Below are 24102 nucleotides of genomic sequence, written 5' to 3'. Positions count from 1 at the left end.
AGCAGATTTCTTGGAAACTTGTACCCAAACAGCCATGGAAATCAACATGGCTGGCACTCCAAAACATATGTTGAGAGCGAAAGGTTAGTTGAGGGTCAAGAGGGGGGTGACAATTCACCTCATGTCATTTCAAAATGGTTCACAGGCAAAAGATCCTTGTTCTCGAGGCTACCTAATTTTCTCCCTCTATCAGCAGAATCAAAAGTCACAATCCAGAGGAGATCTCTTCCTCCTCGAGGCAGGAAGCTTCCACACTATGCTACTCATGTATTCCTTGCAATTGATTAAGATGGCCTTAGATGTGGGGAAGCTGTTTCTGATCCCCTTATCACAGTGTAAAGTAAAACATGCTTGACTGGTTAATAAAAAGGAAAGATGGGAGTTACAAAGAGGAAAAGTTCACCAGAAAACAGAGACTAAAGTCCTTTGGTCACACCCAAAACAGTCATATGGACATATTTTAGAAATAGAGCATTTAAAGGTTCCTGGTAAAAATTTTCTTACCATTAATTATGAATATCACTAAGAAAAAAGGACTTCATATTAACTGTTGGAATTCAAATACCTAAAACAAAACAAACAAACAAAAAATGTTTTCAGGTCTAAGTTCCATGGTCTAGGTATGCAATTGCCAACGGCATCTGCAAAAGCAATTTTTCCCTATGTATGGGGTACACTAAATGAATTCACTGTATTTCAGAAGTTATTAATATGTATGATTTTAACTTCCCTTTTCATAAATCACCATTCATTTTCTCTGGATTTCCATTTATAATATAACCTATGTTGGACACTGCACAAGTAGTCATTTCTCTAAGGTTTTGCTATAAAATTAGAGAAAGTCATAAAACATTAAGCCTCTAATGGATTTTAGAGGTCAGCTAGAAGGGCCCTTCCATAGTAGAGGATGGAATTCAAGGTTATAGCAGAGTGAGAAGTGGGTTCTGAACCGTGCATTTTCCACAAGAGACCCTATATGACATGGTGCTACTGATGCTGCCTGCAGATCCTTCTACAGATCCTGCCTGCAGGACACCAAAGTTTGAAGCTGGCTCTTCCTCAGATTAGCTGTGTGACTTTGGATAAATTACTTTGTCTCTCCAAATCTGTTTTTTCATCTATACACTGAGTATAAAAATAGTAGATGTCTCACAGAATACCTTTTAAAATGGTTGTTAAAATGCTTAATAAGGTAATAAATTGAGATATTAACCTTTGTAATATACCAACTTTTATTTATAATCTTACCTTCCTTTGTGCTTTGAGGGGTAAAATTAGCATTTTGTTATGGGAAAGTGTGCTTAAAAGGAAATGTTTAGAATCAAACAACCCACCATGAAGAAGTTTCTATAATCCAAAGCCTCTTAGCAGTTTTTACTAATATTAATCAAAATTGCTCCATCATTCAATAGGACATTGCAAAGACAACCATGAATAGGACTTACATTAAAAAGGACCAAAGTTTAAAATTGATTCTAGAGGATAAAGAACATTCAATACAACACGTTTAATTGTTATGGATCTTATAACTTGATTTCTGACAAATTGAACTTTTGATTTTCAGCAGGGAGAATATCATTTATTGTTTTTCAGTAATGAAATGCACAAACTTAACATCTGGCACTTGTCATATTATTCTGAATCTATTTCCTGAGAACACACCCTCCCTGTGGTTGGAAACATCACAAGAGGCCCCTTTTCCTTTCTCAAGACACTCTATAAATGGAGTCATTGCAGGATGATGCTGGGCGCTTAGGAAGAGTTTGCAATGTGGTTCGTTTTAGTGCTGGAAAATTCTTCTTGGTGTTACCCTGACCTCAAGTGGTCTATTTCCTAATGCTTTCAGCAGGGAAAAGCATCATATTGTAGTCAAACGTATTTTAGTACACATACAGCTTATACATTAAATAGAAAATATCATCTAAAATAGCCAGAATTTTTTCTTAAAGTCTGAAACAGTTTTGGGGAAGGCCAATTTGCTTTTTGGGGTTCATCCTTTTCTACTGTGGTTCTTTCCCCTTGCCCCTTCTCTACAAAACCAAATTATATGTTCTTGTTACTCCAGACTTCACATTTGATGTGGCTGCTAACTTTGGCAATTTTGCATAAAACATATCTTTTATTTTCCCACAGTGGAATCCATGTACCAATTTCCTCAAGAGTTTATACAAAGCAGGTAGTTTTTTTAGCTTCAGTTTGTTCTGTGATAAAACTGATAAGAATGCCTACCTTGAAGTCATTCTGAAATCTATCCCTATTAGGGTATTTTAATAGCAGTGTGTTATAAGAATGCAGGCTCACAGGTCAGATAGAGATCATTTCAAAGTCATCTCAATCATCTACTGTACCTCCTGAGTAAGTCACTTAAGTGTTCGAAATCTTAGTTTCACCATCTGTATAATAGGTGTAACAGCAAGATCTACTTCAAGGGGTTATTGAGAAATTTAAACAAAATAATCCAAGTTGAACCCTTCATACTGCATGCAGCACATGCTAAGGAATCAAAAATGTCTATGGTCACTGTCACATAAGCAGATGACACTTCACTTGTCATCTGTGGTTGAAAGAATAGTAGCTATTTTAAAGATTAACACTGTGTTGTATAATGATAATAGTAACAAACCCATACTAACTTACAAGTTCTAATAGCTTGATGTGGCACCATTTACAGGCAACAATATATATACTAACGCCTCTAGTGGCACTCAATCGAATTCAAAAGATGAAGGTAACCACAATTTGGAAAGCAGATAGATGGGTCAGAGCCCTTGGACTACAACTCACAGGTGGCCAAGTACTCTGATCACATGTCAGTCCTATCCTGACTGTTGCCTATAGGGATTTCAGCCATACACACATGTGCTTTTCATTAGTGAGAATTGTATTTTACCTTTGAAGTTCCTGTTTTAAAATCCAATAATACTGAATGTTCAGCAATCCAAATTATATATAACTACTCAGGGATTTTACATAACTCCTTATGGGCTTACCAATTCTGTGTCAAATACAAACTTTATTTTACATGTACTAAATCCCAAGGACATTTATTTTGTAAACTTTTTGGTGCTCTAGTTCAAAACAGATGGACATGGCTGAAGAAAGCTAGAACTATTAGATAAATTATGTAATCACATCTCTGAGTCAGGCATTCCAAAGGTCCTGCATTTAACAATAATAATCTGCTTGATATATATATATATTTACCCTGAGGAGTACTTTAAAATCTAAATCAGTATTTTCCAAATTAGGTGTTACCTAACAGAGTTGTGGCTAATTAGATTAGAAAAATCACCAAAATTACACACCACCTCTTGGAGATTCACTATGTACATTAGCATATCAAAGGTCTGAAAACACCAAGAGGAAAGGAATATTTTTTAAACTCCTTTCACCTAGCTGATACACAAACATACAATTTGTTTACTTTTGAAGAACATCAATTAACAACCTGAGAAATTAGTATTGCTTAAAACACAAAGAAGAATATTAATCTAGATGTCTTAACATGGAAAAACAGTGAATTTTTTCCTGCTTAGGTTAAGTAAATGAGCACTATTTACTTTCTCAGTTTTCAGGCTCTGGGAAGGAAAGAGAACTCAACCTTCTGCTACTCTAGATAAATTGCATACTTAGCAGGCTTTGGTTGAGTTATGAATACCTTTGTCTTTGTGTGTAGGGGAGCTAAGAAAAAGACTTATCCTCATTGTGATGGCATTTGGAAGAGGAACTTTTGAGAGATGATTATATCATGAAGGTGGAGCTCTTATAAGGTGCTAGAGAGACCAGAGTTTCTCGGGACCATATGAGAAGAAACAGAGAAAGTGTCATCTTAGCCATGAAGTCTGACCTCACCGGACATTGAATCTTCCTTGCCTGTGCCTTCATCTTGAACTTCGTAGTCTTCATAAATGTGAGAAATAAATTTCTGCTATTTATAAACTGCCCAGTTCATGGGATTTGTTAATAACAGTCTGAATGTACTACAACATAAAGTTTGCCAGGAACTACTTGAAGATAATTCACATAATTTAAACAATTATAAACCAAGAACTTAAGAGTTAATACAAAAAGCAATTGCTCCTAAACACACTAAAGTGAAATGTGAAGCACATCTAATGATTGTAAGTAAATATGTCTAATCTATTCATTTAAATATTTAATGAATATTTATCATCCAAGTCTTGGATACATACTAGAAACATGTGTCTAGAAAAGATAGATCTCCATTCCTAAGGATGATGGTAGAGATGGAAATAGTATAGGGATAACTGTTCAAAAGTGAGTTCTATAATGGGGTAAATAAAGGATGATAAGGGAGCAGTTCAGAGGGGCACTTGGCCAGACCTTAGGGGAGGGAATTTCAGAGACAAGTTCCCCAAGACAGGCATTGGTTTACCATATAAAGCAGAGTATGCCCAATTATATTTGAATTTAAGATAAACAATGAGTAATTTCAGTTCTATATTTATAACTGGGTGTCCTATACTTTTATTTATGCATATTAGTTATGCAGAATGGTGGTTTTCATTGTGAGATACTCATACATGCTGAAAACATGATTTGACCAAATTCATCCCCCATTACCTCCACATCCTTCTTGTGGTCCCCTTCTCTAAAGTCTCCCTGTTACATTCATAATGTCCCTTTTCCCTCCTTCTTCTAACTTCCACCTATAAAAGAAAACATGGGATATTTATCTTCCTGAATTTTGACTTTTTTGTTTTAACATGATGCCCTCAAATTCCATCTATTTTCCTGAAAATGATACAATTTTATTTTTCTTTAGAGTTGAATGAAACTCCATTGTACATATGTACCATAGCCATTTCTTCATCCATTCATTTGTCAGCAGACACCTAGGCTGACTGTATAACTTGGCTATTGTGACTTGGGTTCTGATAAATTTGAATATGCAGTAAGTACATCTGAAGATTGGCTGACTTTGCTTCTTTTGGGTAAATACCAAGGCATGTTATAGTTGGATCATGATATGGTAGTTCTATTTTTAGTTTTTTGAGGAATCTCTATATTGATTTCCACAGTCACTGTACTAACTTACATTCAAAAACAGTGTATAAGAATTCCTTTTTTGGGTTGGGGTTGTGGCTCAGTGGTAGAGCACTCACCTAGCACATGTGAGGCAGAGGGTTCAATTCTCATCACCACATAAAAGACAAAAAATAAAGGTGTTGTGTTCATCTACAACTGAAAATAATTTTAAAAAAAGAATTCCTTTTTCTCTGCATCCTCCCAGCATTTATTGTTATTTGTGTTCTTGATTGCCATTTTGATTGGAGTGAGATGAAATCTCAGAATAGCTTTGATTTGCATTTCCCTAAAGGTTAAAGATGTTGAAATTTTTAAAAAATAATCTTTGATCATTTTTACTTGTCTTGAAAAGTGTCTGTTTAGTTCATTTGATCATTTATTGAATTGGTTATTTGGTAATTTGTGGGGGTTTTGGGGAGTGCTGTTTTTCGAGTTCCTTATGTTTTCTGGATATTAATGAAAGGATAGCTGGCAACAATTTTCTCCAATTTTATATGTTGTCTCTTTGAACTGCTAAATTGTTCATTTGCTATGAGAAGCTTTTAAATTTATTGCCACCCCATGTTTTTGGTTCTTGTTATTATTTCTTGAGCTTTTGGGGCCTTATTTATGAAGCATTGCCTGTGCCAATACATTGAAGTGTTTCTCCAATGTTTTATTTTAGCAGTTGCAAAGTTTTGGTTCTACACCTAGATATTTTGAGTTGAGTTTTGCCCCGCAAGAGAAATAGGGATCTAACTCTTCTACATGTGGTTATGGAGTTTCACCAGCACCATTTATTAAAGAGGTTGTCTTTTTCCATCATATGTTTTTGGCACCTTTGTCAAGAATCGGGTGAGTAAAGGTGTGTGGGTTTGTTTCTGCGTCTTCCATTCTGCTCCACTTGTCTACATGTCTGTTTTTATGCACATACCCTGCTCTTTTTGCTTCTATTGCTCTCTAGTATAATTTAAAATTGGTATTGTGGTGTCTCCAGCATTACTCTTTTTGCTTCGGATTACTTTGGTTATTCTTTTGTTTTTCATATGAATTTTAGGATTTTTTCCCCCTAGTTCTGTGAAGAATATCATTGATTTTTTGAATGGGATTGCATTGAATCTGTATATCATTTTAGGTAATATAACCAATTTAAAGATATGAGTTCTTTCAATTCATGAACATTGGCATTCATTTAATCTTATCTTGTCTTATTTAATTTGTTTTCTCAGAATTCTGCTTTTATTTCCAGAGGTCTTTCACTTCCTTGGTTAGGTTTATTTAGTGTTTTAGAAAGCTATTGTGAATGCAATTGTGTTCTGTTTTCTTCCTTGATAGATTCATTATTGGTATATATAGAAGCAATGGACTTGTATATTGATTTTGTAATCAATACTTTGATACGGATACTTTGCTAAATTTCTTTAGGGTCTTCAACATGTAGGGTCATGTCACTTATTTTCCTGTTTGCATACCTTTTATTTCTTTCTCTTGTTTAATTGCCTTGGTTAAAATTTCAAGTACTCTATTGAAGAGGAGCAGTAAGAGTGGACATCTTTGTTGTGTTGCTGGTTTTAGAGGAAATGCTTCCAGTTTTTCCCCATTCTGATGCCATATTTAGGTTTGTCATTCATAATTTTTATTATGTTGATATAAGTTTCTTCTGTCCCTGGTTTTTGAGGGTTTTTACCAAGAAGTCATGTTGAATTGTCAAAGGTTTCTTTCTGCATCTATTGAAAAAATCATGTGATTTTTGTCCATGATTCTATTTATTTGAATTACATTTACTGCCTTGAGTATGTTGAACAATCTTTGCATCCCTGGAATGAAACCAACTTGATCATGGTGTACAATCTTTTTGCTGTGCTACTGTTTTTAGTTTGTAAATATTTTATTAAGGAGTTTTGCACATACATTCCTCAAGTATATTGGTCTATGATTTTCTTTCTTTGATGTGTCTTTAATAGTTTTAGTATCAGGGTGATATTAGTTTCATATAATGAAACTGAAAGCATTCCATTCCTTTCTATTTCATTGAATAATTTGGAGATCTTCTTTAAAGATCTGGAGAAATTCAACTGTGAAGTCATAAGGTGCTGGACATTTTGTTGTTGGTATGTTTTTTTACCACTGCTTCAATCACATTGCTTGTTATTACTCTGTTTAGGTTTTTTGTTTTGGTAGGTTGTATACATCTAGAAATTCATTCACTTCTTCCAGACTTGCCAATATATTAAAATAAAATTTTCAAAATAGTCCTTATTTATCCTCAGGATTTCAGTGGTGTCTATTGTAATATCCCAATTTTCATCACTAAAATCTATTGATTTTGTCTTCTCTCTCTTTATTTTCTTTAGTTTGGCTAAAGGTTTACCATTCTTTTTTTAATTATTTATTTATTTATTTATATTTTTACAAACTGCATTTTGATTCATTGCACACAAACAGGGTACCTTTCTTGTATAGCTTTTCAAAGAAACAACACTTTCTTTTATGGATCCTGAATATATTTTTTAACTCTTCATTTCAATACTTTTAGCTCTAATATTCATAATTTTGTCCTTCTAATAGTTTTTGGACCAGTTTGTTCCTGTTTTTCTAAGCCCATGAGATACATGATTGGGTTATTTATTTAAAAATTTTCTCATTTTATCTTGACACTCATGGCCATAATCTTCCTTGCTAGTATTGTCTTTACTGTATTGCACAGATTCTGGGCATATTGTATTTCTGTTTTCATTTTATTCTAAGAAATTTTTAAAATTTCCCCCTGATTTCTTCAATGACCCACTCCCATCATTCAAAAGTACATTGTTCACTTTCTGTGTATTTGTGTAGTTTCTGTAGTTTTTCTTACTCTTGATTTCCAATTACATTCCACTATGATCTGAAAAGATGTAAGGGATTATTTCAATTTTGTATATTTACCAAGACTTGCTTTGTGTCCTAACATATGATCAATTTTGGAGAAAGTTCCATGAGTGACTGAAAAGAAAGTATATTCATCTCTTCTTGAATAAGATACTCTATAGATGTCTGTTGATTCCATTTGATCTACAGTATTTATTATATCTGTATCTTTGTTAATTTACTCTCTGGATGATCTATCCTTTGGGGAAAGTGTTGTACTGAAGGTCTCTGCTATTATTGTGTTGGGGTCTATTTGTATCTTTATGTTGAATAATGTTTGTTTCATAAAATTGGGTGCACTGACATTTGGGGCATAAATGTTTACAATCATCATATTTTCTTGTTGATCATTCCATTTACCACCATGCAATAATCTTTGTCTCTTCTGTCTAATCTTAGCTTGATTTGCTTGTTGAATATGAAAGCAGCTCCTTCTGCTTGCTTTCAGATTCCATTTGAATGGAATATCATTTGCCATTCTTTCACTATCAGTCTGTGAATGCTTTTGCCCCTGAGGTGTTTTTCTTGGAGAGGACATAAAGTTGGATTTTGATTCATAATCCTATCTGCCTGCCTATGTCTTTAATTGGAGTAATAATACTATTTACATTCAATGTTATTGTACAGAGGTATTTCATTTTATTTCTAATGTTTGAATCATTGATACCTCTTATATGATACCTCTCATAAATATCTATTTTTTTTGTGAGATTTATTTTTTCCCATAGTCTCTTAGTTATTTCTATCTTATTGTAGGATTCCTTTAATTCTCTTTTGTAATGCTGGAGGATCCTATCTTATGTAGGATTCCTTTAATTATCTTCCATAATGCTGGTTTAGTGTACATAAATTCTTGTAGTTTATGATTATCTAAAAAGTTTTCTGTTTCTTCTTTGATCCTAAAGATGTTGCTGGATATAATAATCTAGGTTGACTGTTATAATCTTTCAGGGTTTAAATTACATCAGTTCATGCCTTCTTGTTCTTTTGAGAAATCTCTTGTTATAGTGTTGGGTTTACCTTTATAAGTGAGTCAGCATTTTTCTCCTGCAGATTTAATTTTTTTTATTTGTTCTTAATTTTTGGCATTTTAAGTAAAATATATTGTGAAAAGTTCTTTTTTTGTCTCATTTGAAGTTCTAAATGCCTTCAGTACTTGCACATTAATCTTTTCCCCAAGATTATGGAAATGTTCTGCTATTATTTCAGTTTCAAAAGTCTTCTATGCCATTGGTCTATATATCCTCTCCTTCCTCAAGACCTATGAATCTTAAATGGCCTTTTAAGGTTGTTCCAAAATTCTTGCATCCTCTGTTTATAGTTTCTTAATTTTTTAATTACTATATGCATTTTCTGGTTTATCCAACTTGCCTTTATGCCCTAATGTGCTTATTCTAGTCTACTGGTGGGACTCAATAGAATTTTTTTATATAATTTATTAAATATTTCATTTGCAAGATTTCTGTTTGGTTCTTTTCTAACTCTAAATCTCTTTATAGAAATGCTCTTTTATGTTCTGTATTTTCTCCCTTAGTTCATTCCCTAGTTCTTCTTTAATTCATTGATCGTTCTAATCATCAACTTTTAAAATTTTTATATAGCTTTTCCTCCACCCTGATGTCCCGGGGTTTATTTATTGGAGAGTTATGACTTTTTGAAAGTGTCTTATGATAATTGAGTTCCTGAGTTTCTATGTTGAGATTTGTTCTTTTGCTAGGATTGCTATCTCTTCAACTGTTAAGTGGGGACATTTTAGTGAGTGGCTTTCTCTTTGCTATGTGCCTCAGGCTGGGGGTCTACTTAGTATCAAAGCACATACTCAATATGTTCTCAGTTCTTTGATCAATCTCTAGAACTGGTCTTCAAGGAGGTAATAATCATCAGTAATTGAACCACTTGAGAGCAAACCATATATCAACCATTCGTAAAACTTATTGAAAAAGTTTTTATAATTCCACTAAAGGGGAATAATAATCTAGAATATACTGAAGTATTTGCTATTAAATAAAGTAAAATTAATACTTTACCATAGAGGACATGAAAAGAACAGGACCAGAAAAAGCAGCAAACAAATAAAAGGGGGTAGAAGGAAGAGACACAGAGAAAGAGAAGCAAGATAAGAAAAAGAGAAAAAAGAGAGGAACAGAGTATGAAAATTAGGGGCAAAAACATTGAGAATAACTCCAACTAGCACATTAAAAATACATAAAGTTGGATTAAAATATGCAATATCAAATAATGGGGGGAACCAAACCAATCAACACAGAAAATAATAATAGTGAAATAAAAAACTAACATTAAAAAGATTTGGGTTTCTCAGGGTCTGGTACTTATTCACAGACCTCACCCCACCCACCTTTGGTACAAACATAAGTTACTCTGAGTGTTGGTGGCATGCCCTACAGTTGGTGTGTTCTCTTGTGACTAAGAGGAAATGGCCTTTGAGTATAGCCAATTGGCAGCTAATTTTCCTTCTGAGTGCTGCTGCTGGGTGGAGGTAGTAGGTGGCACCAAGTGTTGACACTAGTAGCGGATGCTGACGGCAGGCCTTCACAGTTTTTGACTGTTTGGACCCACATAGTTTTCAGTGTGAGGTTGGATAATTGTACCACAACCTTTCTAAGAGGACTCCCTATTCCTATACTGCCATCTTCACATAAGGTTCCCTGATGCTGCAGTAAGGATTATATTTTGGGAAGCAGAAAGTACCTTCCCAGTGACAGAATTCTGTGCAGATTCAATGTCTCCTGTCTGTTTATACTGTACCTCTGTATGGTGTTGAGATCTGGCTAGTTGTGTTCTCCAGATCTCTACTTGTTTTTTGTTTGTTTATTTGCTTGTTTCCTATATCATTTCAAAACTAATCTTCAAGACCTAGAGGTTTAGCTTATGGCAGAACAATAGCCTAGCATTTATGGAGCTCTGGGTTTGGTGCCCAGAACTGGAAAAAAAAAAAAATCCAAACTTCAGGACCTATCCACAGTCACACACCTCAAAGAACAAAGAGTCCCTGATCTCCACTTGTTTAAATTCAATTCCCTGGCAGAGCTAGTGATTATGGAGCACTTTCAGTCCACCATCTTCCTGTACTTTTGTTTGCTGAATATGGCAAGCTTATTGGAACATAATACTTTGATTGCAATCTGAAGGAAAAGAAAGAGCTAGATGAAGAGAGAAAAGAGTAGTAGAAACAAGTGGACCTGCATGTAAAAAGATGCAGAGTTAAGCATGGACATAATGCCTCCAGAGAAGTGCAAGCAGGTTCATATGAAGGATTAGAGATTTGGACAGAGAGAAGAATTGCAAACAAATTTCGGAGTCTTTCTATAGAGGTGATGGGAAGAGATGAGATGTTAAGCGGTATCAGATTTGGGTTTTAGAAAAAACCATCTGAGGTCAGACTGGATACAAGAAGCACACTGAATATTGTTAGTAAACTTGTTGATGAATGATGACAGCTCAAATTAATATGGTGGCAATGAGGAAAAAAGAGATATTTATGACTTCAAATTATGTTTAGCAATTGTTGTTCAAATGCTTGAACTTTTAGATCCTGAAGTCCAATTGCTCTGCTACTTATGAGCTCTTCATGGTAATATGCCTTAGAAGTTAAAAATAAATTTGCTTCAGTCTATTTATATAAGTAAAATCCCTCTTGGAGCTCAGACTCTCACTATTAATGTGGGCCTGGTAAAATATAGGATTGTTGTAGGAGGAAAATAAATAATTGGTTACAAATGCTTAGTACACAAGAGTTCGTGGCCAATTACCTATGAGGGACAATTGAGAGGAATAAAGGATTGCATTCGGATGTCTATCAGGGAATTTAAAATAACATAAGATTGTAAAGTGAGAGTCACCCAGAAATAGACCTACATAAACAGCTGATCTTTGACAAAGAAGAAAAGGTAATTCAAGTTATAAAGAATAGTGTTTTCAGTAAATATCTCTGAACAACTGTATATACATATACAAAAGAAAATTAATTTACACAAAATCTAATTATAAATCACAAACCTACAATACATTTAGAAAATTACACAGAAGAAAATCCAAGTTGTCTCAGGTCTGGCAATATATTTTTAGATACAGTACCAAAAGCACAATCTATGAAAGCAAAAATGAATACATTGGACTTCCATAAAATTGAAAACTGCATCTGTGAACGACACTGTCAAGAGAATGGAAAAAGAAAAAAGCTATAGAACAGGGAAAATTGCAAAATGCATATCTGACAAAGGTTATATCACAAATATACAAATAACTCTTAAAACTCAAAATTAAGAAAACAATCCAATTTTAAAACACAGAGGATATAGATACCTCATTTATCAGACATCAAGGTGGCAATAAGTATTTTGGAAAAGATGCTCACCACCATATGCTATTATGTTATGAATTATAAGTTAAAACAATAATGAAACAAAATTGCACACTTTTCAGAAATGGCAAAGTCCAGAACACTGACAACACTGACCAGTAGAGAGAACATATAGCAAGGAGAACTCTCATTCATTGCTTATGAGAATGCAAAACAATATGGCCGTTTCAGGACAGTTTGGCAGTTTCCTATGAAGCTAATTATAATTTTACCATATGGTACAGAGAGATCATGCTCCCTAATATTTACTCATATGAGTTGAAAACTTATGTCCATACAAGAATCTGCACGTGAATACTTTTAGTAAACTTATTTATATTTACCAAAACTCAGAGCAACCAAGATGTCCTTCAATACAAATTTAAAAAAACTATGGAACAACCATCCATATAAGCAAATATTGTTAAGTGACAAAACAAGTACACTATTACATACTGGAAAGACCTGTAGAAAGCTCAAATAATTCTAAGTTAAGGAGGTCAATCTGGAACCTTATGATTACAACTAACATCCTGGAAAATGAATAATACTGTCTTATTAGGGAGACAGTAAAAGATGAGTGATTGCCAGAGGTTTGGGAGAAGTTTGCCAGAGGTTTGGGAAGAACAGGTGGAGCACAGGGGATTTTTAAGCCAATGAACTATTCTGTATGCTACTGGAATGGTGGATAGAAGTCATTTATCAAAATCCATAAAGTATACAACAAAGAGAGCAAACCCTAAAGTAAACTAAGGACTTTAGTTAATAATAATGGATATATATTGGCTCATCAATTGTTAAATTAGTAGTACTAACTAAAGATGTTGACAGGAGGGAGCATACAAGAACCTTCCCAATTATTCAGTAAACATAAAACTGTTCTAAACATGAAGTATATTATAAATATATATGTGTGTGTGTGTGTGTGTGTGTGTGTGTGTGTGTGTGTTGTATGTATGTGTGTGTTAAAACAGCAAGAGTACTTTGGGGTTTTCTGTTCCATTTTGAGCTTCCCCATGTTTGGTGTGCCTGTGAGCATCCTAGTAGGGGATCAGATATAAACCTCTGCTCTTCAAAATGGAGATCTAGGGTGGGATCTGGGGCACAGGTATTGTAATAAAAGCACCTGCAAAAACAGAATGGGGAATAAAAGTTTTAGAAGAGCTCAAAGATTAGAAAATCCTGAGAATGGTCAACACTTAAAGCACCGAGAATGAGTAGGCTGTGGAGAAGAGGGAGGAGGAAGAAGACCAGGAGACTGTGGGACTATGGGAGCTAACATGGAAGCCTCCCTCCAGCAGGAGGGAGAAGTCAGTATCAGAAGAACCAAATGATTCTAGAATCTGTACAATACTAGTTTCCATGATTGCTGTAACAAAGTACCACAAACTTGATGGATGAGAACAAAAACCTATTGACTCACAGTTCTGGAAGCTAGAAGTCTTAAATTGAGGTGTTGGCTCATAGGCACTGCAGTTCTTGAGGCACTGAGGGAGAAGCTACTCCATAGCTCGCTCCTAGCCTGTGGTGCTTGTCAGCAACCCTTAGTGTCCCTCGGCTTACAGACCCATCACTTCAGTATCTGCTACCCTTATCACATGGCAGTCTTTCCCTGTGTCCCAATTTCTTTCTTCTTATAAAGACATCAGTAATTGTATTATGATCTGTGCTAATCTAATATAATCTTATCTTAACTTGATTGTACAAGTACAAAGACCCTATTTCCGGATAGAATAAAATTGCATTCACAGGAATCGGAGGTCAGAATTGAACTTATTTTTTGAGAGGACACAATTAAACTGAGTACACAACTGATCTAAAGAGCTGAAAAGTGGCCTTTGGGTTTAGATTAATGAGTTGGAGGGGGGAAAAAAAGCAATGTCTGTGGATTGGTAAGACTCAAAGCTCGATTGTACAGGTTTGAATAGTGATTGGGGAGGGACTATTGGAAGAGAACAGGTAATGCAGATCCAATGCTTTAGAAAGTTTGGGGCAAATCTGGAAACAGTGAAGGATAGTATTTTGCTTCTAATTTTAGCCCTGCTATTTTTAACAAATGAGATTGGGTAAGTGGTGGAAAGGATAAATTTAAACATGAAGGAGACGCCTTAAAAATCTCTGAACAGCGGAGAAGAAATGCAATACAAGGTACAGATTAAAATTTGGAAGAGAACACACCTCTTCCCCTAAAACAAATAAGAATAAAAGGCACTTGTAGATATAGTGCATTGGCTATAGAGTTATTTGTATATGGAGTGGTAGGAAATTGGCAGTTATGTTAGGATGTCTTTTTTTTTTTATATATGTGAAGGTGCAGGGAGGTGGGAGAACATTGAAGTAAGAGAGCTGAAGAGTGAATAAAATTTGAAAATTTATAGTGGAAAATAGGAAGGATAAGTGACTGAATGAATTCTGGCATACAGAGTGTCCCTTTAGGGTTGATAGCTCACATATTTAGTGAAGTTATTCTGCATTTTTTAGCATAACTAATCTATATGCTTTACTGATTTTATTTATTTGTTTACTTACTTATTATGTATTGATTGTGTTCATTAGCCCAGGTGGAAGCTGGTGTGATAAAAAGAAAACAGCAGGAGTTTGAAAATATTAGCCAGAGAATAAAGAATGAGCTGTGATGTTTAAGCTGGATGGGAAAGGAAGTAAAGATAGAGAGGAGTGTCAGAGAAAACAAGCAGAGGTCAAGGCACTAGAAGATTTGATGGGATTATATAACAGGCATCTCCAAAACACGAAGTAAAAATTTGGGGGTAGTGTAATGTTCTGCCAGAATGGGAACTTCCAATTTGGCACAATTCTAGGTAAACTGAAGCTCTGGGGTGTTGGAGGGGTACGAATGCCTGAAGAATGGGAGAGACGAGATCTACTGGAGGTGATTCTGCAAGACAGTAAGCATGTTATGAGCTGCTTAGTAAAGTTTTTAACAAGTATTTTCTAAGTCAGCCAGAATACAAACTATAATTCAAAAATTTTAAGAGTGTATTTGTGTTAAGATATTCAACAAATTAAGTCCTAAGTTCTGAACTGGTGGATTTTTGAACATCATTCTCTTACTGTTTTAGTGTTGTTTGTTATTGTTTGTTTTTCCCTATTCTCCTTCCAAATAACCCCTTTGTCTTGAGGACACTTGTTTTGCTAAACATTATCCCTATGCTCCCAGAATTTCTCTGGCTCTCTAGTCACGCTGTTCTAATATCTTAGATTTCAATTCTGCTTCTTAAAAAAAAAAATGTTGATTAGATGAATAAAGTTTCACATTAATGAGTTAAGAGGGATCAAGGCAGAGCGAGCACTGAATGGATCATATGCCTGTGCCCAATTTGAGCCCTAACTTTCACTAGCCTTGTGATATTAGGGAATCGGAACCTCTCTGTACTTCAATTTTCTTTCCTGCAAAGGAGAATGAGGAAATCTACTCATCCATCATAGGTAAGTACTGTTTAAGTGTTTGATAAATAAAATTAGTATTAATGAATTAGTCCTTCCTTCACATAGAATGGTTGAGACTCCTAGATATTCATACCTTGACTGTAAGAATTCAAGTGGAGAGAATTTAACAACTGGCAATGTAATTTATGATTCTCTTCCCCAAATCATATTGGGTATAAATAGATCTCTTATACCTGTACAGTGCCATCTACTGGTTAAAAAATTAAAAACAAAAAATAATTGGATTTATTATTTCCCTCATTAATAAATTTTCAAAGCTTCCGAACTTTTAATAATGCAACAAGATTTCAGATTTCTTTGCTAATCTGATTTCCTTCTCCTTATCTGTTCTTTGTTTGTTTGTTTTTGAAGAGATAGACACTGCAAATTTTAAAAATTAAATAAATGTACAAAAATTTTAAAAGAAGTCCTTTCTATAAATGACTTGAAATAACTAGATTATTTGGAGGTTAAAACAGTTACTTCTAATCTATATCTAAGTGTTCAAATTGTTGAATGGTTTTCAAACTCAGAAAGACAAATGAAAGAGCAAGACCAAAGTATGGTACAGCCGTGGTGGATACAGTCTCCACATGGTTTATTGCCTGGGTTCACTCAAGATTGTGTCATCGACTTCAGTTGCTTTAGCTAAACATGTGCACCAGGGAAAGTAAGAGAGTCTCCTGATATTGTGTCACCTTAAGGATCAGTGGTGACTCTTCGCATGAATGTCAGAAAAGACTGAAGCCTTGAAGAATGGGTATTCCTAGGCAAGGCTCCAAGAAAAAGGAGAATAGATTAGAAAGAAACAAACAAGGGACAGATAAGGAGTGAGAAGACACTACTGAAGATGGATGTTAACCAGGAGATAAGTCTATTAAAGCTCATACAATGAGTACAAGATGTAAAGCACAATTAATCTTCAGTACTCCAAATTAGGTTTTCATCATTTTATAACGGGCTCTAGTGCCAATCTCTAGCTTCTTTCGTCAAACTGTTTTTATGTATCTCCTTTAATAATTTCTTGACTAATTTGACTCATGATAATTGAGGATAAACCCATATGATTTTTTTAAAATGTCCTTCAAATTCTCTTCCACAGAACAGCTTAAATTAGAGATGATCTTTTCCTTCCACGTCTCGGATTCTTTTCAGGTGATCAGATCCAACAACTTTGCCATGAGCACATTAAGAAGTGGGTGGGGGCTTCTGTCAGAAGACCGGGATAAAGGCAATCTGCCCCAAAGAGGTTTGTTTGTTAATTGCTTTGGTCCACTTTACAAGGTCAAATCCATTTTCCTAATGACGAATCTCATCTGTTCTGGCAGAGAAAGAAATGTTTTCTTTCACTTCTACGTGTGGCAAGAGCTCATTCATCTCAGTAAGTTCTGAAGAGAAATCTAGCTACATCAGAGAGAGGAGTATTCAAAGGGCAACTGATGGCCAGGAAGATATATGGAATTCACTTTCCTGAGACAGACATTCAAATGGTAACAAGTGATAGAAAACAGCTCTATATTTCAGCGTGATGTGTGTCCGCTCCTGATGATAAAACCCCCTGTGAGCCATCTGTGTTTAATGGGTTAGAACTACTTTGTAGCTGCAGTTTTTTCCTTCCCCTGCTTTCTTATTTATTTGAGAGGAGACTGATCTCCACTCTTTAAAAGTTAAGCATGTAAGAAACCCTGCCAAGAGAATCAGAAAGAAAAGGCAAATTTATAGTCTAGTGTTGTTTTAAGCATTTAGTAGTATAAATAAGAAGTGTAGATAAATGTGTACCAGTAGACGCATAAGTGACCCTCTGTTTATCTCAGTTACATTATTTGCTTAAATTCCAGAGCAAAATTAACCCAATTAGTTTACATAATGGCTAATGCTGTTCCTCAGCTGAGCTATTAGGGATGTGCATAACTGATGCTAGACTGGGGAATGGCATTCTATATGAATGACTTTACCTGCAAGTCAAGTCTTGGGAACTGCAATTTGTATCTAGTGATTTCTGCAGATAAAAATCAGAATCCAGTGTGGAAATTAGTGTACCTTGAAGCAATGTACACTTTTGGTGTACATTAATAAATGCAATTAAATTGAACTTGTGGTTTAAAGTAGCAATGATGATAATGGTTTTTTTGTATATTTGGCAGTCTTACCCAAGACATGTCACATTTTACTAACATCTCATTATTTTTCTCTGACTTATAAAAGTCAGCAGTCATAAGCACTCAATAAATATTTGCTGAATTGAATTGAACTCTGAGAACCGAGAAGTGAGATGGCACTGATCATCAGTGACACATCTGGGATCAGAATCTTGACTCTGTCCTGCCAAAAAGTGATCTCAACTAAAGCCAATGGAAACTTGACATGAAGAATTTTATATCTAAGAAATCTTCACACAAATGCTAATCTGAGTCATACAAGTACTTCAGCCTAGCAAATTCTCTTTTGTAATTTATTTTAGCTCTGAATACATGGACTAATTTCAAGGTCTTCCCTCTTATTAATATTTAGCTGTCTTCCAAGGTCTTTAAAAATTTGTGTAAGATAATTCCTCATTTTTTCCACTCTCCTCTTCTTTTTTTTTTCTTTCTTCTTTGAACCACAAAACATCTCCAAGAGGAAGCTCCTTAGAGGTTTAAAAACATCAATCAGTTTCACAGCTGGGAATAGAGGGATCTAGATAAGACAGAGCAATTCCTCCATTAAACTTCTGTTTATAAATTTTAAGCAGCAGTTTTATATAAAGTGAGACAAACATTGGCCAAACTGGTAGATAAAGAGTTAAATTAAAGACACAAAGCAACTAATTCCCAGCTGCTCCTTTTTCTCCTTTCTTAGAGTAGGGAGGACTTTTTTTTATTATGACCTCAGACTCTTCTCTCTCTTTTTCTTGGTCAGAGATCAAGGGGTATACCAGGGTGAAAGCCTCATATTGAACTTTTCCATCAGCCTCTGCAGATGTGCATTTTGCAGCTGCACTTACACTTTTACTACTTTTTACTTTACATATTAATATTTCGATCTTATTTAAAAATGTTATCTTTTTTATCAGTAAAATTTCAGCAAATGTCATCCTTCCAAATAGACTGGATATCACTTAGACAAAGGCCAGTGCTTGAATTTATTCATAATTTCTATCATTAGTATAGCACATTGTAATACTGAGTGCAGCACATACTCATTGAATTCGTTGATAGCAAAAAAACTTGAAAAACATTATCAACTAAAACAATTTATATTTCTGTAGAAACAGAACATTGATCCAGTTAATAAACATAGTAATATTAAAGTAAGGAGAAAAATATTTAAAATCAAAAGAAAGTTGTAGTATGATATAATAAATAAGGATTGCATATATTTTAATTACCATGAACATAACTTTTTAAAATTTATTTGGGTTCTCTTTGAAAGTAAAGGAAGAGATAAAATGATATTCTTAAAAGTCCCTACTCATCTTTCAAGGTCTAGCTCAAATGTCAACTCTTCTGTGTAGCTTTCTTTGAGCTATAAAGGGTTGAAAGGGTTGAATTAATTGATCTCTTATCTGTTTTCCAATAGCATTTTGCTTAAGACACTGCCAAATTATATTGTATTGTAATGACTTCTTTTACATTTTCTTCTCACCAATTAACACCTTAATTTCTATACTGTCTTATCATAACTGGGGAGATCTCAATAACTGAAAAATTAAATAAAACTGAATTTATACATTTTTAAAAATGAGAAGGAAAGAATTTAACACTAACATGATAAGAGAAAAATTAAAAGCTTATCTAAAAAGTATTTCAAGTCTGACCCATTGGTGAAAACCAGTAATCCCAGCCACTCAAGTAGGCCACAGTGGGAGGATCACTAGTTCTAGGCCAGTCCTAGCAACTTAGGGAGACTGTGTCACAAAATAAAAATTAAAAAGGGCTGGAGGCAAGGGATATATCTCAAGTGATAAAGTGCCCTGGGTTCAATCCATAGAAACACACACACACACACACACACACACATAATTTCATTTAATTACTTCACATACTACAGTATTTTCCAAACGCATATTTAATTTATTTTTCCTTCCTAATTTTAAGGGAAGCTGATAGGATAACACAGCAAGAGGGGACTCAGAAGTTCCTTATATTGTCTAATCCTAAATTCCTCATCTGTGAAATACAAATAATTATATCCAGTGCCACAAAACTGTGAAAGTCAAATGAGAAAATAAATATGAGAGTTCTGTTAATGTAAAATTTTATTGCACTTTTTCAATTATCAGTGAAAAAAATAAGTCTCAGAGGAATTGATAACCAGTCTTAAAAGTTGTAAAGCCAGGATTCCTAAAGCCATACTCCTACTATGATACTGCACAACCATTTCCCCTCTTCCTGAATGCCTGGTCTCCACTTTATCCTGATTCCTTAGGGATCCTCATTAAAATGCCTCCTGCATTCCTTCAAATGAATGCACTGGAGCTGCCTGCTTTGAAAGGTCCCCTTCCCTTTAATCTCTACACTAGACCAGGGAAAGATAATCTGACAAATTACTATCTATCATGCTTTACTTCTTTCATAATATATGACAATTGCACTGAGAAAATTAATCTACAGACATGATCCTGCTATAGGGAGGGATTCTTCATGCCTTGGACCTTTAGAAATCCAGGAAAGCTAGTGAATTTCTTGTTAGATAATGTTTCTATATAAATATAGGAAAATGCAGAAGCTTAAGTGGGAACCAATTTTACTGAAACACAAGCATTCAAAATGGCTATTAACTAATAAACATATAATGAAAACATCTATTCTTTTCTATTGATGACAAAGTCGCACATACTAATACCACCGTCATCTGTGGGTATTCCAAAGGTACTGATTCCTGCAAATGCCAAAATAACCAAGGATGCTCAAGTCTCCTTTAGAAAGTGGTGTAGTGTTTGCATATAACCCTCGTATATCCTGCTGTCTATTTTAAATCATCTTAAATAATTTATAATACCTACCACAGGTAAATGATGTGTAAGTGGCTGCTATACTGTATTATCAGGACCCAGAGATACAGAGAGTCAACTTCACTGAGATTTATGGTGATCATATTCATAAATGGAAGAAAATGCTAAGTTGCATTCTAGGAGTTAGTAGGAATAAAGATCTAATTATTTTTTCCATCTCAGTTTACAGGACCTCTGAATTCTATTCAGAGCTAACACCTCTTCTGCCCCCTCCTAATTTATGAATTCTGCTCTAGTAATACGGGGAGATTTTGAGCATTTGAATTTCTTTATGTCCACCAACTTAGACTGTAAGAAGCCTGCAGGGGGCTCCTTTTGGTCTTCTGCTGAAAAACTGTTATGTGTTAACAGTGCTGGCAATTGTCTGGATTACTCTTTTAAATCTTTAAAGTGAATGTCAAGGTAAATAGGTAAGATGAAATATTACAGGCATACACTTGGTAAAAATGCATTTAAAGCCCAATAAATAATACCTCTTATTCTAAAGCCAAAGACATACTGTAAAACAGGTACCATGATAGAATACTCAAGTGAAGTCATTTATTTGCCCCATAGTGTTGGAAAATGAACAGCCATGGACAGTTCTAAGGTTAAGAAAAGCTTCGTTCAGTTCTCCACTATTTTAAGTAGTACTAAGTAGAATTAAATAGTGAGTAGCAAGCCTGACTTGAAGATTTGCTCACTGTTTTTGTAATATAGTTCCAGAATAAATGATGAAACATGTTTATTTAAAAAGGAGAGTTATTACAAACAAAAAACCCCATTTTAGCATTTATTATATCCTGTAAAATATCACATTTAATCAGTTTTTGATGTTTTGTGCCATAATTGGGGCTCTATTGCTAGACTTTCACTTCTGACTTTATTTTCATCTGGATCCTCAGTGGCATCACTAGCAGGCTTTTGATAATATATATAATAAGATGTAGGGGCTAAGAACAAAAATACTATCTAACACACCATTTTATTAAATTCTCTTGCAAAAAGTCATAGTTCATTCACAACAAAATCTGAATAGTTATATGGAAAAATGTGTGCTGAAATTTTAATGCTTATGAGTTAAATATGGCAATTATACTTCAAGTAACAAAGGTATTTTTATATTCTAATCAGAGAAAAAAGAAGTCAGTCCAACTGGTGTTTTAAAAATAAGATCATCGCCATCTTTTTGTAAAAATTTGACAACACAAGCATTAATCATTTTAAATGAAAATATATCTAACATAATAATTCATTGTATAAAATATGATTTACATTAAATGTTGAAAGGCAAAAGTCAGGGTCACCAACAAATTTAGAAAATTTAAATTTTTAACAGCTTATGCAAATGCTACAATTAATCTTTTCAGTTCTTATTTTATCCTACCCATTATTTAGTTTCTGACAATCAAAAACTGCAGCATTTTATATAAAACACTACAAAAAACAAAAGGGGGGGGGTAATGTAAGAGTTGTACTATGGAAATCAAAATAAGCCCCCAGGATTTGAGATGAGAAAGTAATGACACAAAAAATGAACACTAGTTCTTTTTAAGAACTGTATTCAATACAATGCTGTGCCCCCTCTCCCTTCATTGAAGGTAAAAGAATCAAGTCAAATGGAATAAAGAAAGAAATCAAGTCCCATAATTTACACACCTGATTTCATTAATATCCTCAAGGCTATATAAGTTAAGGAACTATGAGCTCTGTTTCCAGGACCAGGGACAAAGATTTTAGTGGCTTTATTTTTCAACTTTCATAAGGTGCTATATAAGAAAATACATGCTATTTAATATTCACACAAAGTAAATGAGATTTCTTCAAAAATCCACAAAACATTTTCTGAAATTTAATTTTCTGTTTAAGATACTATAAACTTTATGTAATTCTTCTATAAATTTATCTCTTATCATGAGGCTAGAAACTTAACCATATTGCTCAAGGAAAAGATGACAAGGATCATCTCTTAAACCATTAAAGCACAAAATGTCTGCTGAAAATGTCAATAGGGAATGAGACGGTCATGAGAACAAGTGTCCATGTGGATCAAACCACTTACTGTACCCAAACTCCGGAAAATCAAAACTGTCAGTGATGAGTCCAAATAAAAGCAAATAAAGTACTCCTTACCTATTTTTTCTTCCTACATATGATAGGTCAACATTTTTGCGAGCAATATGAATTCTAATATATGAAATTTTGCTTAACCTAAGTTCAGAAAGAGCAAGAGAAAATTGAGGAAGTGTGTTTTATGTACTCTTGCGTTAACTTCATTTTATCATACTACATCAAAGTTCAGTTTTATTGTATTTTGGCAACTTAAGTACACAATAAAAATTTCATCCAATAAAAAAGTAAGACAGAATGTCATCACAAAATAATTCCTTCACCTCTTAACTCCATTATACAGTGTGAGGCTTGTCTGATGGTATGAACTTCAAGCATTTATCCATGAAGATTGAGAGCTCAAGAAGAACAGGAACCAAGGTTCCACTGTTTATTTTATTATCTCAAATAGTACTTCACACTCTGCAGGTGTTTAAGAATGTGCTAATTATATTACATTTATACAGAGCATTGCAGGAAGAAAGTTTGAACTGAGGAAAAAAGTCAAGTTCCAGATGTTCCAACTATTAAATATGATGAGGAGAATAACATAAGAGCAGGAAAACTAAGGAATAAAGTGATATTAAAACTTCATGAGTTTTGCCTCTCATTTGAAAAGTACTAGCCAAGATTTTAGCCAAAAAGCACTACAATCTAAGTTCTGAAAGCAGAAGAAAATAAAAACCAATAATTCATTAAATCCTTAAAAAGAAAATGTTACACTTCAGTTCTAAGTTGTGGGTCATAAATTCCTATTAATCACATATGTGAACATATTAAAAGAAGTTATTCTCTTCTAAAATATTAAGGATATTTAACAGCTGCCTAAACAATCCTTTAACAAAAGCTCATGCATGTAATAAGTATCATTTCAGGGCTAAGTTGAATGAGTTTTTCTTGTGGACAAACTTTAAAAGAGAGAACACAAAAGCAATAAAGAACAGAGTTATTATCAAGTTGGGGAATGTTTTTTTAGAACATTACTGATTTCCATCATTTGTTTGATTTAAAAATTTATCACAAAAATGTCTACTTGCTGCATATATTTTCCTGCTTAGAAGAGACACTGGAGTTAAGTACTCTTCCTGAAATTTAATTTTAAAAGTTCATTTATTCTTGTCCTTTAGCTGTTATGGTTTCTGAGCTGATGCCTAAAGTCTGTAGGAACCACAGAAAGATTCTAAGAGACTACAAAGAGCAGACCATACTCTGATCCTAGCCATGAAAGTCATCTTCATTTCAATTAATTTACTTTGCCTTTATGAACTTAAGAGTCTTT

The sequence above is a fragment of the Sciurus carolinensis genome, chromosome 4 (assembly GCF_902686445.1).
Source record: "Sciurus carolinensis chromosome 4, mSciCar1.2, whole genome shotgun sequence".
Lineage (NCBI taxonomy): Eukaryota > Metazoa > Chordata > Mammalia > Rodentia > Sciuridae > Sciurus > Sciurus carolinensis.
This window is presented reverse-complemented; position numbering follows the sequence as displayed.